This window comes from Triturus cristatus, chromosome 3_2, assembly GCF_964204655.1.
Source record: "Triturus cristatus chromosome 3_2, aTriCri1.1, whole genome shotgun sequence".
NCBI lineage: Eukaryota > Metazoa > Chordata > Amphibia > Caudata > Salamandridae > Triturus > Triturus cristatus.
The window spans coordinates 533,582,626-533,598,058 of NC_140584.1; positions in this window are offsets into that span (position 1 = coordinate 533,582,626).

Here is a 15,433-nt window from a genome sequence, read left to right on the forward strand (position 1 = left end):
GGCACAGCAGACAGTAGTAATGGAAACTTTCCTTCTACCACTAACTCCTCGCTTCCTGAATTCTACAGGAACATGCTTCTCTAACTCCTGTATTTCATCCATCGCACCAAACCATATCGGAAGAGGAGACCTATAGAGTTAGCTATGCTCCAGTGGCTCATGGCTCCCACAGCTACCCTCTTCCCAGTAGCAGCCAGCTTCTGTTTCCTGGTCAGGTGAGTGTCACTGCCCGTGGTCTGAAAATGAGTGCACTTGCACAAGGGAACTGGCAGGTACATAACCCCATGATATAGGCTGGGTCATTGGGGGAGTGCTTATATTTTGTCTTCAATTGCGATATTACCACCCTTGCCTGAACAGCTTCCTTGAATTAGTCTTTGAGAGGAATTGTACCAGAATCTGACCTGTACAATGTCTCACTAAGACATCTTCCTCCTCTTGGAGGACATACACATCCACCTTGTGGCTGCTTATTCTATGCCATAGTGTTGTCTTACCGGACAGTGATCCAGTTCGGGATCTCCCAGGTAATCGACATCAGTTGTCCCATGGGTCCACGGTGGGCACCAGATTGAAAGGTGTATCATAAGGGTCTGTGGGGTGGAAGGGCCGCCATCCCTGTAAGAAGAGTATGGGGAGCCCTCTGGAGTATATGTGGGTGACAATGATCGAGGTGGTGGAGGCACATGTGGGAGGAGTCTGGTGCCCATTTTCCATGTCTTTTATGCTTAGGAGCTGGGGAGGCTTAGGAGCTGGGGAGGCTCAAAATAAATCTCTTCCTTAATGGTCAGCTTTCTTTTCCAAGGAAAAGTCTCTGTGGGGTTTGGAGGCAGGTTTGTGGAGATCTGGGAACTTCTGTCTTGCATCCAGCTCCTCCTGAAGCCGCTGGAGGATGGCCTTAACACCGATGGTGTCTTAGATTCCAATGGAGTCTTCACACACAAAATGTTCTGATACCAATAGTGTTTTTCTGCATCAAAGGCAGCTTTGAAGTTGGGTCTGGTCTAAGTGTCAGCATTGAAAAGGTCTTTGGCCTCGAAGGCCTGTGGAGTATCAGAGCTGCGAGGAGTCAGAGCAGGTGGATGGGCGGATAGATTCCCAGGCCTTTGGCTGGTGTCACCCAGAACCAAAGGGAGGGCAATGAGAGTTCATAAGGTTGTTTTTTAGTCAATAGGCTGGATGCCCAACCCTGTTGGGTAAGCAGTCCTATGCTCCAAATTGAGGCCTTTTGTATGTCTTGGTACTGACCGTACTCATGGTCGTGGTAGAGGTCTTTGTCTGGGGACTAGAGGATGTGGAGGCGGGAAGAGCCTTCTGGTCTTCCTGTGGGTCGAAGTCATCTCTGGGCTAAGCAACAGATGGTGGCGTATGGTGGGATGCCCAAAGGACTGGTTTCTTCCCTTTCAAACGTGGGGCAAGGGATTTTCCCCAAAGATGTCTGAGGCATCATCAGAGGCTTACCGTTGCATCCTCTCTCACCGTACTAAAGAGTTTCTTTCAAGCAGAAGATAAGGCAGGCCTTGCATGCAATGTCATAGTGAACTGGGGAAAGGCAGAGGTTACACAACTCGTGTCAGTCATCCATGGGAACTTCACATGGCACTGGGGATAGTTCTGGAAGGGCACCCTTCCCAACACTGTTTTTCCACCCGAGTACTGAAGTCGAATTGATCTGTTGGCCCGAACAAGTGTGAGGAACACATTGAACTTGGAGCCATGTTAATACTGGTCTAGACCCAATGGCGGAAAAAAGAATCTAATTGAGATTCGGTACCTATTCACATTGCCAAGTAAGACAGTAGTCACCATATACCTCGTGATTTCAAAATGACTTGCTACAGTCCGAGCCCAACACACAATGGCAGGAGTATGCTTAACATGTGTATCAATAGCAACACATGCTACGAACATATAGATGTAGTACTAGTTCATTCAGAGTTTCCCTAGGAAGAGCATTTGTTTTTCTAATAACTTTGCCGCCTTCTGACGAATCCACACGAAACTTGCAAAAAAAGTTCCTCCACGCCAGCTACTTCCTGGAACATTTCAGGGTGATTTGTCAAGCAAAGGGCCAAGAAAGAGGAGGGTCCCAAAACAAGTTTTCACATGCAAATTTATATAGGAAATTTTAGAATCATTTTAAAAAAAAAAGAATGGCTGAACATTATTTGGCCCTTTCTGCAGGGTTAACCAAACGTTTTGCCTCCCTCCGCTTTAATAGCTGAGTTTTGGGTGTTTTGGCCCTAGGACTACGTGCACTTTTCCACTGCTAACCATTGTTAAAGTGCTTGCACTCTAATTAAAACATAGTAACATTGGCTTATACCCAATAGGCATATTTAATTTGCTTATAAGTCCCTAGTATATGGGATAAATCTGACCAGAGACTGAAAAATAAATGCTACTAAAGGGCATGCAGCACTTAAGAAGCCCTTTAAACATGTTTCAGGCCTGCCATTAGAGCCTATGTGTGCAGTTTCAAACTACCAATTCGACCCATAGGATAACATTGAAGTTGCCCTATTACATTTTATAAGTGCACTTTTTCAAATGGGAAGAGAAAACCAGTTCATGTTTGTTTCTGGAATCCTAACTTATAGTGAAGTCAGAATTTAAATTAGAATTTTAAAAATGCCACTTTTGGAACATTGGCGTTTTCTTGCCTTAGCCATTTGGTGCCTGCCAGGGTCACATGGCTTTGTCTAGTTGACAGTTTGGTTTTTTGTATTCCTCCTAGACAGCCACACACAATGGGAACTTAGCTGTGACTGGATGGGCAATCACTGGTAGGATGGGAGGGATGAGCTGGGCACAGCCCTACTTGCTATCGAACAGGCTATGTCCTGCATCCACACAAAGGACATACCCCCTGTAGTTAGTCTGGAGCCAGGACCAGGAAGGCAGGGCATCGGTGCACTTCAAAGGCATGCCCCTAGAAGCATCTCTCCACTTCAAAGGTACAACTGTGTATAACAGAAGGACCTCAGACACCACCACTTCAGTATACTTCTGGACCTGTGGATACTCTGCCAGGAAGAAAGACTGCTATCCTGAGGACTGCCACTCTGCTGCTCTAAAGGAACAGCTAACCTGCTGTGCTGACCTACTGCCCTCTTGCCTGGAAAACAAGAACAGGACCTACAACTTCATCTCGAACCCAGGACCCCAGTGTCTCAAAGGGCTGGCTGCCTGATCTCGGCCTCAGTGACACCAAGGACTCCCCAACCAGTACCTGGACCCAGCAGTCAATGCGAAACACCAGCCTGCATGTCCGGGACACGTGGACTGCTTTTTGCACTACGCAGACTACTACCTGCAACACACTCCTTGTTACCCTCTCCAAAGCAAACAGAACTCTTGACACAAAACTTGGGAATGTAACACTTTAGCTGGACTAATCTGGGACTGCATCCGACCCCTGCTCCACCATGGTCAGCCTAAACTATTGACTCTGCCCGGTCCAGCACGACCAGATGTCCCCTGTTGGCGCTTTCTACTTTAAGGTGCTATTTTACAGTTTTTTCTTTAAAAATCTATACGCCAGTTCTACTGACTGGATTTAAAAAAAATAATTTTGTTCTTGCTTTATTTATTACATTTTGCTCTATTTTTCTAACATGGTGTGAGATTCTTTTTTGTGTGCTGTTTTCATTGTACTACTGTTTGATGTGTTGCCCAAACACTCTACACAGTGTCTAAGTTAAGCCTGACTGCTCTATGCCAAGCTACAAGGGGGTTCAGCACAGGTCAATTTGGGGTTTGGCTGTGCCCCACCCTGACCAGGATTGTGGTTGGTGCTCAACTAGGGCTCACACCCCAGTCAACCAACAACTCAATTTCTTACACCGGTCAAACTTCAGTGAAGGGAAATAAATAAAAGGCATGCAAAGTCTAGAGATGTTCTCAACGATCAGTATCAACCAGATTATCTTCTGAGCCTGCCAGACTTTCCAAGTCAGGGTAAAGTAAGGGGTTAGATCAACCATCCTCTCATGCAGTTGCCAGTGGTAAAGATACCAAACAGCGTTGTAAGAAAATGCCCCTTTTGCTTGGTCACCCCGTTTTTGCTGAATTTTATTACTTGTTTTTAGACTCTGAACACTGGGACACTGCTGTTTAGTGCCCAGTATATGTGCTCTGACCCTTAAGACAATGAGAATTGGGCTGGTCTCCTGCTGACGTATTAAACTCTCCTATAAGGCCATGGGATATTGTATAGAAACTGGAAGTTTAATTTAATTTTTTTTTTTTTATTAAACATATGTCAGTTGCAGTGTACAATTTAGTTTGGGGCATTATTTGAAGATTAAAACACAGAAGGCAACATGTACAACACTTTGATCCCCTGTTCCAACATTTATTCCGGACTGTCTCTCCCTGACCCCATTAATCATTGGATGCATCTTTCTCACCTACTGTCTAGTGTGTTATCCTCCCCCACACTTCACAGGCCCCTATACATCTCCCATTGTTGCCATATTTTCTGCCATTTGCATGAGCAGCCCCTGCTCTCGTATACTATCTTCTCTGCTGTACTACACCAATTAAGATCGGCCTTCCATTGGCCCACCTTCGGTAGAAGGGCAGCTCCCCATGTCCTGGAGATTTCTCTTGGCCACCATTGTTGCCATTAGTAGCCGAAATTTCTGATATTGCGACCACATCTACACCCCTGTTAACATAATACATGCCATCTGGCATCTACTGGGATTTCCTGCCCCAAGACTTCTGACATTACTCATGTTACCTTACGCCAATATTGTTGTATAGCTGGGCACTCCTAAATGATGTGGAAAAAGGTACCCCTTTGGTCGCAGCCGCGTATGCATCGGTCTGTGTGAGAGTGCCCCAGTTTGTGCATAACTACGCTCGTGGAGTATGATCTATGGAGGATACGTAGCTGTATCAACTGAAATCTCGCTCCAACTGCTACCTCTTTGTATGGCCTCGGCCCAATCATCGTCTTCCAATAGGACAATGTCGGCCTCCCATGCCTCCTGCAGATTTTTAAGGGGATCAGAATTATTGATGTTCTTCCTATAAGTGAAGGATAGTGATTTTTCTGGGATTGTATCTAATAGGAGTCGGTCCTCCAGTTGGCTGTACTCTGGAATTTGTTCCCCTTCACCTATGTGCCTACGAAGTGCATATCTCAGCTGCATGTATTTATATCTTTCAGAGTCAGCTAGTTGATATTCCTTCTGTATGTTTCTGAACGCAATTATTGCTAGCCCCTCCATATATCTCCCAGATGGGCTATGTCTAGCAGCTTACACTTCTTAGAGCCCTGTAAATTGTCTACCTCCTCCAGCATATCACTGTCCCATAGAAGGGTTTGTTCAGTCAACCTGTTGTCCCACCCGAGGAACTTGTTGGCCCTGTTCCTCACTTCTAGCACTGACTGTGTGCGGGGGCGTACACCTCCTTGCCCGCCCCCGATACAACGCACTTGGATAACCTCTTAACCCCATCCCCAGGTGGTCTACTCAGCATGCCGGGTCATTCTTGTCTGTAAAAACCCAGTCATTGATTGTTAGTTGTGATGCCCAGGAATATTTCTTGAGATCTTGTACAGCGACACCGCCCTCATTTACACCTTTCTGGAGATTGACGAGCGCTATTCTAGCCCCTCCTCCATCGAACAACAGTTTCCGCAGTTCCCACTGTCCACTTCTCTGAAAAACCTGTCAGACACCATGTACGGGGTGTTTTGGAGAACATATAACATATGTGGTAGTGACATCATTTTGAACAGCACCGCTCTCCCAGTCAGGGAGTTTGGCAACGTCCTCGAGTGAGCAACATCCCTTCGTAGACGCTCCCATTGTGGCAACAAGTTTCGCTCCATAAATTGTGTTTCTGTTTTAGCAATATTAATACCCAAGTATTTGAAACTCTCCTTATAGTGGAGCTGTGTCCCTGCAGGGTGAGCCGGTGCCGGCCCATAGGAAAGCATGAACACAAGGGATTTATCCCAGTTGATTTGATACCCTGAGTAGCCCCTGAATAGGTGGAAGATTTGTAGCAGCCTGCTAAAACGAGGCCTTGTCACGTACAATAGAACATCGTCAGCGTTTAGGGATATTTGCTCTTCCCACTGGCCTCCCCCTGATTCCAGACCCCACCAGATTCCCTCTAACCCTCTCCGCAAGCGGTTCTAACACCAGCGCTAATAGTATGGGAGACAGAGGGTACCCTTGTCTCCTCCCCCTATGCAGGGTGAAAGAGCGGGAAACAAAGCCATTCACCCGTACCCTAGCCAGTGGACTCCTGTACAACAACTTGATCCAGGACTAGAACGGGGGGGCCAAATCCAAATCTTTCCAGAACTGCGCATAAAGAGTGGCATTCGATGCTGTCAAACGCCATCTATGCGCCGAATGACAGCAACACCGCTTCCTACCCCGGGCGAGATTTGGTCAGATGCATCATGCCATACAGGCATCTGAGGTTTAGCCTGGTGCACCGGTGCCGCATGAATCCAGACTGGTCGGGGTGTATCAGTGTCAGGATCGCCATGCCAAATGGCTCGCTAGGACTTTAGCGAGAATTTTAACTTCCATATTTAATAAGACTATAGGAGCTACATTGCTCCTGTGGCATACAATTCTTGGTTATTACCAGAATAGTGGCGGTTCTTTGGTCTAGTGGTAGGCAGCCCCTTTCTCTGGCTTCATCAAACATTTCCAGGAGATATGGTGCCAGTACGTTCCCCGTGCCCTTATATAACTCAGCTAGCAGGCCATTCGGCCCCAGGGCCTTCCACACCTGCAGCTCTTGTATACCTCCTGCTATCTCCTCGGTTATGTCTTTCTCCAAAACCTCTCTATCCTCATCAGACAGCGTGGGAAGCCAAACATCCACCAAGAATTCCTGACAATACGTTTCTGTTCTGGTAGGGTTGGAGGCATATACCCCTTCATAGTAATACGCCAAGGCCCTAGCTACCTCCGCAGCAGTAGTAGTGCGCATTACCCCTTGGGAATCATATTTCGGCCACCCAGTTTCGTTCCCTGTCCCTCTTATCCAACCATGCAATCATTTTGTTAGCTTTATCAACTAGGTCATTTAGGCTTCTTTGTGTTGCTAAGGCTGCTGACCTTGCAGTGCTATCCGCAAGGTCCTTTATTTCCTGTCTTTTAATGTCAAGGCGATGTGTGAGCTCTGGATCAGCCTGTTGTCCCAGCTAATATCCTAGCCTCCAATGAAGCTACTTCTGCCTCTATTGTGTCCCACTGGATCAGTTTTTCTTTTTTTCGACCCCCAAAGAGAGCCTGGATGTATCCTTATTACGGGCTTAAATGCTTCCCATAGGGTGCATGCAGATTCCACTGAACCCTCATTTTCATGAAAATAGAGTGCCGACCAAATTAAAGGAAGGGCTCAAATCCTTATTCCTAAAGACCCATGGATTTATTTTAGGCTGCAATGCAGTAGTTCTTATCAGGCCCTGCAAGGTCACCTCGACCGGAGAGTGGTCCAATATTTCCAGTGGTCCAAATACGGGCGCTTCAGAACCTTCCCTCACTTCCCCCATGCATTAATACGTGATCAATACGTGAATAACTACCATGCACTGCTGAATAGAAGGCGCATGGTCGCTCTCGCAGGTTATGTAGATGCCATAAATCCGTCAGGCCCACTACCTCCACAAATGCTCGGAGTGGCTCCACCCCGCCCCCTGTTCGCCTTAGTTTCTCTTAATGTCTCCTCCTAGTATCAAGATCCCCGGCGGCAGGTCCACCAACACATGGCAGGGAAAGTTGAATGTCACCTGTGGTCTATAGCATCTTTTGGTCCACGCACTAGTGTACCAGGAAAAAAATAGATTCACAACAATGATTGTAGCCTGCCTGCTGCAGTATACACTTGCAGTGTGACCTGTTAAAATAACAGTTTATGACAGATAAAAACCTCAATTTTAAATAATAGTAAATCATTCCTATGTATGTCTTTGTAGCCTGCAAGAGGACTATTTTCTCAATGGCCAATCCTAGCTGTCCCATGTAGAAATCAGAGTACAGATGAAAATACTAATACTATATCTTAAACATGGGACCAGCTAGAAAAATAGATAAACAACTATTTATAACAGTTATTAAAATACAATTTAGTGGTGAAGACAGATTTTGAATAAATGTTAGGGAAACTTAACTTTTAAAATGTTACCCTTAACCAGCCTGACGCTCCTGTAAACTGATTAGTATTAACTTTCCAGCTCTTCACAGCCTGTACTTTACCTGAATAAGGTGTAAATGATTTCTGAAATTCCTCCTAGGAGCTACTCAATAGGTCACAGTGATTGGCAGGTTGAACTAAATGGTCAGGGATGACTCCTTTAAGCTCTGATGAAGGGTGGGAGCAACACAAAAGGACTAACCAGCTTCATGCATTAAAACTTCAGTTCCACTACAGCGGTTACAATTTCAGCTTTATACCGTGGAGGGAAGAGTCCCTTTTCAGATTGGAACTTAGAACATTTTTTTGGAACTTGCCTGCTTTTAGCCTTTAGAGGGAGCAATTTACTTGTTGTATCCACCCCATGCTCTATCGTTGTCAGCATCAAATCGGGCCTGGGTCCCGGTCCACCACAAACTAACTACCAATGTCGATTTGCGCTATTTTCACTTACACCTCTAAAAATTCATATCATCAGTTGCCCTTATTGGATTTTTGTCTTTTTGGAGTCATTTGCTCATTAAATTTTTCCTATTTTTATAATTTGGGGTGAAATTCCTACTGTGTTATGTCTTTGACTTTTAAACTGTTTTGGTACTTCTAAATAGTTTACACATTTCCATTAATTAAGCCTGTCTGTGAGATAGCTACCATAGGATAAGCTCAGGTTTAAATTATTGAAACCATTGACAGGACCCAACGAACAAGTTACTTGCCTTCGGTAATGATGCATCTGGTAGAGACATAGTCTAGCCGTAGATTCCTTAACTTAGAATATCTCCAGGCGTCAGACTGGATCTGGAAAACTTTCCACAGCAGCACCTCTGCGCGCCGGGGCGGCGCCACACAGCTATGCCCAGACGTAGTACATGGACGTGACGTCAGCGGAGCCATATATACACCTCCCGGCACGCTGACATCAGTTTTCGGAGAAACTTTTCCGCACTGCAACGCGGAGCCACCACCAAAAAACTGTTAGAATATGGGATCAGTGTGCGAAAATGATGAAGACATGGAATGATGAAAAATCGCACCACTTCCTTTATGGGAAACTAGTAAAGGGAAAGAGCAGAGCACCACTCTGAGAAGCAACCCCGCAAAAGTGAAGGCCAACCACCCTGGGAGGTAAATTAAGATGTGCGCAACATCATGGCAGACGACAAAGTCCGCAACATTAATGTATAACCGTGAAGGACAACCAGTCCGGAACATAGGAGCTAAGACAATTGACCACAAGACGTCACCATAAAGAGACGTTGTATCCCCAATAAGAGATTCAAAAAATGCGGCAGAGCCAATAGACCTCAAACCAATGGAGCACAGGGGTGGTAAGAGACCCCAAGGCGATAAAGAAAGGGACAGTGGGGGTGGGAAAAAACACGAATAGAACCCACACTGTACAACCCAGGGCGTAGGGTTAGAAAGGATACACGACATGAGCGTACCGTCCAATTACGAAAATGGGCGAAGTAGAGCTATGAAAGCAGAATGAAGCATTCTGTGGGGGAGGGAAGTGAAAGCGTCACCCTGCAGAAGGATCAAGCCACCCGAAGGGAGGTGAGCGTAGAAAGCCCAACCTGAAAGAGTCCTCGCAGAACGGGGAGGATGGGCGGGCGTTAAGGAATCTGCGGCTAGACTATGTCTCTACCATATACATAGTTACCGAAGGTAAGTAACTCGTTCATCCGATAGAGACGTCTAGCCGCAGATTCCTTAACTTAGAATAGATACCAAAGCCATACCCATAGAGGAGGCGGGTCTGCGACTGAACCCCACCAAGTTCTAGAGAGAACTTGGCCGTCAATAAAATGACTAAAACAGTGCCGTAAATCATGTGACCAAGCACAGTGGGGACAGTAATGTCAGCGCAGCTAACTCCTAGACCATGAAGCTCAGAAGAGAGTGGAGAACAATGGAAGGCAAAGGTACCACGAGCCGACAAGAACAGCATGAAAACCCCTTTTGTGTATAACAGGTTGAAAGAGGGAAAGCCCAGAGCCAGAATGTGCATGCTAGAGCAAGAGTTCACAACTTCGAAAAGGAAAGAGGCACCAAGCCTAGGGCCCGAGGTGTCGACAGAAAGGAAAAGTGATTACCGGTCGACTAGGCAAAGCAGTGGAAAAAACACTGTTGAACCTGCGTCTGCAAGATACAGGGGGTAACTAAGGCAAAAGGCTGACTCCTGCCCAGCAAGTAACGGTATGGAACAAGAAAACGCATACCAAATATGCTGGAGTTAGAAGGAATCGGATGACACCGCCAGAAGTGGAACTGGACCTAGGGTGTGAAAGATCCACCAGATGTAATGTGTCGCCTGTAAGCAAAACCCAGAGAGATGGCAAGCAGTATGACGGAAAGCGCATACCGGCCCAGTATATAGAATAGCGGAAGAAGCACTTTGCAAGCTACAGAAGCTAGACACATGTGACAACATTGGCAGGTGACCAATCCATGACCAGAAGGCCGGTAGTAAAATAGAAGACACGCCAAGACATAGGCAGTCTGTTACAACCGGCGAAAGGGCCAATGGCACACAGCCTAGCGTCAAAGTAGGAGCGACACTAAGACATCGAAGCATACCGGAAGGCACCCAAGCACGTTGTGTAGACGTTGGAACCACACGAAGAAAGGAAAGGCCTCCTGCAGGGCAGCGTGAGCAGCTCAGATGCTTAGGACATCAAGAGGGCACCGGCCCAAAAGGGGAACCAAGCAGCCGAGCACCACATAGAGGTGGTGGCACAAGCAGACCGGGTCAATGACCACAGACACTGCATGAAGCTAAGAGCAACACCCCCCTTGTTCGGGAAGAACCACAGTCCTCTACAGAGACACAACAGTGGAAACAGTCAGGATCAATGTAATTGCCCCAGACCACAAGAAGCAAGTATTCCAAAGAAATATGCCCCATGAAAAATCACAGTATGATCCAAACAGAAGTGTAAAAATACCTGTACGGGGCAGCAGGGAATGTGGAAAAAACCACTGTAGGAGAAGTGGTGAGAAAAGAGGCCTCATACAGCAGAGATATAAATGCTAAGCTAGTTCCTTGGAGGACGAGCCCAATAAGGGCTGCGTGCCCAAGTTTGTACTAATAGTACTAAACATTGCCACACAGCGGCGGAGACGGTGTGAGCCGTAAAAACAAGGACAGAAGCACTACAGACAAGCGGGACCAAAGGGATCCGAAGTGCGACAGGGCGATGCTAATAATAGGATTGTAGGACAAAAGACAGGGAGGGACTACCCAAAGGATTTCCGCGAGGAATATTCCATAGGAGCGTACTAAGGCAAGGCAGTCACCCAGCACCAGCATATACCCCACATAGGGTAAGTGTCAACCCCTGATAAGGGGATCCTCTTGGGCAAAACACGCGGTCAGAGGACTGAACAGAAGATTAAACTAGCCATACGACTGAAATCTAACAAATCAGAGAAGGCTGAACAGCAGTGGACAGCAATCGAAGAACCTACTATACACGTTTGTGATAGAGGTGTAGGAAAATAAGGCACAGAACAGTGCAAAAGTTATGGCAACCCGGACAAGAGCCGGGAGAGTGCAGATAACGCGTGGGTATCAAAAAGGTTCAAACCATTAAACGGTAGATCTCTGAGGGCATCCCGAACATTATCTGGGAAACGACTGTCGCGCAGCAATGCATGGCGGCGCAAAGCCACAGATCGAGCAAGAGCTCGTCCCACAGAGTCAGTGGCATCAAGGGAAGAACGGAGCGAAAATTGCACCTTTCCCCTGCCATACAGCAGAAGTTGAAGCAACTGTGACCGTGGCTCATCTGGAATAGAAGGGAGAAGGTTCTCGACGAGGTCCCAAAGGATTGAGGATGAACGTGCGAACACACACGCAGTATTCAACGCGCGGATACCCGCACTGGTGGAGGCAAAAAGTTGTCGAGCACACACGTCCAGTCACCTAGACTCCCTAGTGGGAGGTAATAATGGCAAGGCGGACGAAGACTAAGTTAAAGGCCGCCTGAACAACGAGTCCCTGAGCCGTAGGGTGAGTGGACAGGCAGAGTGGATCACTCAGAGCAGGACGGTGCTTACGGGGAATAGCCCGATCAACAGGGTCACCAGAGGAGGGCCATGTGCCACGCAAAATGTCAAATAAAGAGCTGTCAAATGGCAGCAAAGGCTCCACCTCAATAGGCGCCTTATGGAGCAGATCCAGTAAGGGATCAGACAGCAGAGGGACCACAGGAGGCTAAAAACCAAGAATAGCAGCCGCCCAGTGAATGGCACGTGCATAAGCAGCACCAGCTTCAGTTGCCATCCAGCTAGGCGATAATAAGCAGTCGGTAGAAGACGACTGAAGACTAAGCCGTCCACTGGACAACAAAAGTGGAGGAGCCGGAGACTGACACGAAGGCCAGGCAACACAAGGCACATGCACTATGGGCCCCCGATCCGGGGAATCTGCAGAAGCGTCAACCTCTTGACCAGGAGGCGTTGTTGCCAGCACCGGCGTTGATCGACACCGTGTGGAGGTCGCAGCGATGTCCGAGTAGTCGGGAGGAGCAGCAACCTCGTGAGGAAGCTTGGACGGTGGCACCGGCGTCGATCAACGTCGAGTTGGAGTCGTCTGGACGTCGACGACCTCCAGAGGGGACTCAACCTGGACGCCGCCCGACATCGATCCCACTGCAAACTGTGTCCGTTTGGTCAAGCCGGGCGTCAAACTGGGAGTCATGCCCAGCGCCGCCTCCAACATCAGCGCAGGAAGCCGCTCAGGGCTATGAGAAGACTGACAGGGTGGGCTGGATGGGCGACTGGGAGGACCCACTGGGCCATGACCCGTTGGCGTTGTATAGTCTCCGGAGCTGATATACACAGCCGGCACCGAGGAAGAATATGTCAGCGAGGACCCGACATGAGTGCCCTCCACCTGTTTGGGACCCGAAGGCGCTCCAGGGAGAGGTGGGGACCCAAAGTACGACTGGAGTGCAATAGAATAAGCCTCCATTTGGGCATGCATCGCTCCAACCCCCAGAAAGGGAGGGTATGGAGGAGGCGACAGCATAGAGCGACTGGCATAGAGCGAGAGGTGCAGGCGCCAGCAGTACGCAAATGGGATGAGGACCTCCCTGCGTGCCGCTTGTGCTTACCTGCCCTCAAACGATGTTCGCTGGATCGACGTCGAGGGCTGGGTTCCCGGTTTTTGGCGGCCATATTGGGTGTGGGTCAGGCGGGTGACGCGCTATAGCAGCACTTTAAAAAGGGAATAGTAAGTGTGCTCCAGTAATTACCAACAGCAGCGACCTTTCCCCTCCTGAGGCGGAAGCCGGGAGGTGTCTTTCTTTCACTCTGTGCATTCCGTGCATTTTTAGCATTTTCATTGTATTTACCCGTGTGATTTACATCGCTTGCTTACAGAGCGGTGTGGATTTGGATACTTCCTTTGTGGGAAGGATCTGTACCCACAGAATGGAAAAAAGCAGTGGTGAACCCAATCCGAAAGAACGCAGCAATTCCATGGACCGACCTCTCCAACCTCCAACCCATCTCCCTCCTACCCCTTCTCAGCAAGATGACCGAGAAACACGTAAACACTCACTTGTCCAAACACATCGAGGCAACGGAGGGCCTAGATTTCTCTCAATCTGGATTTAGGCCCAATCACAGCACAGAATCTGCCCTCCTTTCAGTGACTGATAACATCAAGATGTCACTGGATGGAGGAAATTCAATGATTCTAGTGCTGTTAGATTTATCTGCTGCCTTCGACACAGTGTCTCATGAGATACTTCTCGATCGTCTAAAGGAGAGGGGAATAGAAGATGTGGCTCTTTCTTGGCTGGAAAGCTTTCTTTCGGACCGCCAACAGGAGGTAAGATTGGGCTCCCACCACTCTATCGCAAGGGAGCTCACCAAGGGAGTGCCACAGGGCTCATGCCTAAGCCCCACACTATTCAATGTGTACGTAGCCCCCTTGGCGGATATTGTAAGATCCCATGGATTCACCCCTGTGTCGTACGCTGATGACTCAGCTTTTGTTCCCCTTTAAAGGATTCCCGCAATACAAAAATCCTTTGCGGACGGAATGAGGGCTATATCTCACTGGATGGCCATTAATCGCCTCCAGTGTAATGTAGGCAAGACTGGGGTAATGCTGTTTGGGGAGGCCACACTTCTGTGGTCCCCGGAATGGTGGCCCCCGGATTTAGGACCAATCCCAACCCCCAAACAGATTGTCAAAAATCTCGGTGTGCGCTTAGACAGATCACTTCTGTTTAAAGAGCACACAAACCAAGTAGCAGGCTGCTGTTTTCAGGTCATTGGACTGCTACGACGAGTCTTCCCATTTCTGTCAGACTCCTATAGGAAGACTCTTGTCCAAGCCTTGGTTATAAGTAGACTGGACTACTGTAATGGCCTGCTGGTCTCTGCAAATGAAGAACAACTACAGAGACTACAGGTGGTTCAAGATACGGCTGCAAGACTAGTTCTCAACGCTCAGCCAAGGTCTCCATCACTCCCCCTCTTGACAAAGCTCCACTGGTTGCCAATTAGACAGCGTGTAAAATTTAAAATCTGCTGCACTATTCACTGTTTGTTTGGCAATGGACCTAAATATTTAAAAGAAATATTTAAATCTTACACACCCAGTCGCACCCTGCGCTCCAGCAGTCTGCAACAACTGCAGTTTGCAAGGATAAAAAAAGCCAGGCAGGGAGGGCGAGCCTTGTCTTACAAAGGCCCCATCCTTTGGAACTCATTGCCCCCTGCTCTCAAAAATACTACTAATTTTCAATCCTTTAAGAAGTCCCTGAAAACGTTTCTATTTGTCGCCTGTTAGGTTTCTCCCCCCCTTCATTTCTCTGACTAGTATATGATCCTGGCTCTTTGGTAAAACGTAAGCGCGGAGATACCCTTCCGGGGGTTGACTTCCTGCGCTATACAAGAATATAAATAAATAAACGACCTCTGGATTGAGCCAGATCCGGAGGGGGTGAGCGGCGACGCAAAGGTGCTGGACCGGACCGCCATGCGGCTAGCAGTTTCCTACAGCGCTCGGACAGGCTGCGCAGTCTTTGGAGTAGTGGTGAACGCCAAGGCACCACATAGAGATGAGATGCGGGTTAGTGCCAGACATCTGACAAGTACAGTGTTCACAAGCCTTAAAACCCAAAGGCATTGCACACTGTTACAGCGACACCAAAGGTGTCGAAAAGGCCTAAAAACCAGGCCAGGGAACTGCTGGTCTTCCAGGATCCGCGTTAGGACGCGGAAAAGGAGAAAA